Source organism: Otolemur garnettii, unplaced genomic scaffold, assembly GCF_000181295.1.
Source record: "Otolemur garnettii isolate 467f Iridium unplaced genomic scaffold, OtoGar3 scaffold00022, whole genome shotgun sequence".
In the NCBI taxonomy this organism is placed as follows: Eukaryota; Metazoa; Chordata; class Mammalia; order Primates; family Galagidae; genus Otolemur; species Otolemur garnettii.
The window spans coordinates 16,730,516-16,731,351 of NW_003852417.1; positions in this window are offsets into that span (position 1 = coordinate 16,730,516).

An 836-nucleotide genomic window follows, 5' to 3' on the forward strand; every position below is an offset into this window, starting at 1 on the left:
GCGCTCTACTCCTTTGAGCCACAGGCGCCACCCAAAGGGCTTCTTAAGTATATCATGATAACAAGAATCTTAAAGAAAAATGATAAATTATAGAAAACCTAAAACTCTATGAGAAAACAGACTGCAAACAAGAATTCAGGACATGAAAAACTCGGAAAAATATGTGCAACACATTACAAAAAGTTAATATCTTTTATGATGTGAAGACCACTGTGAAAGAGACGGAACACAGTCCCAACCAGGCAATTCACAAAGACACAAGCAGTGCTTACAGAGAGGAGTTCAGCTTCACTATAAAATTTAAAAATGGAAAAAGAAAGAAAAAAAGAGGTAGCCCTTTGTCTCTCATTTTAGCAAAGACGTTCACTATAAGAACTCTGTTTTTCACTGGAGTTGCTTAGTATGTGGGGGGAGGATGGTTTAGGGGTTTTACTTATTTTTAAAGGTGCTTGCTCCTTGTCATCAATCCTGATATCGTGGTAGTCTCTCTCTTCAGGTCTGATCTTACATTCTGGGTTTCTGGAGGCACTAGAATACTGTACATGGTTCCATCCTCAGCTGCAGCTTCTTAGACCCAAGGACACTTCCTAGTCATTTTGCACAGAGTGGTCTCCAAGAGCTTTGCTTCCCTTAAAGGCACAGGGCGCCTAACATCACTACTGGTTTTCTAGTGCTGCCACATGCTTTTTAACTCTACTGGTGGATCCTGGGTTCTTCACATCCTTAAACAAAACCACTTTTAATTTAACCCTCTCAGGTTGCTCAGAGAAGAAAATGTCATGCAAGTTTTCTCTATCCACTGTAGGTTTCCTTTTTTTAAATTTTTTTTTTTTTTT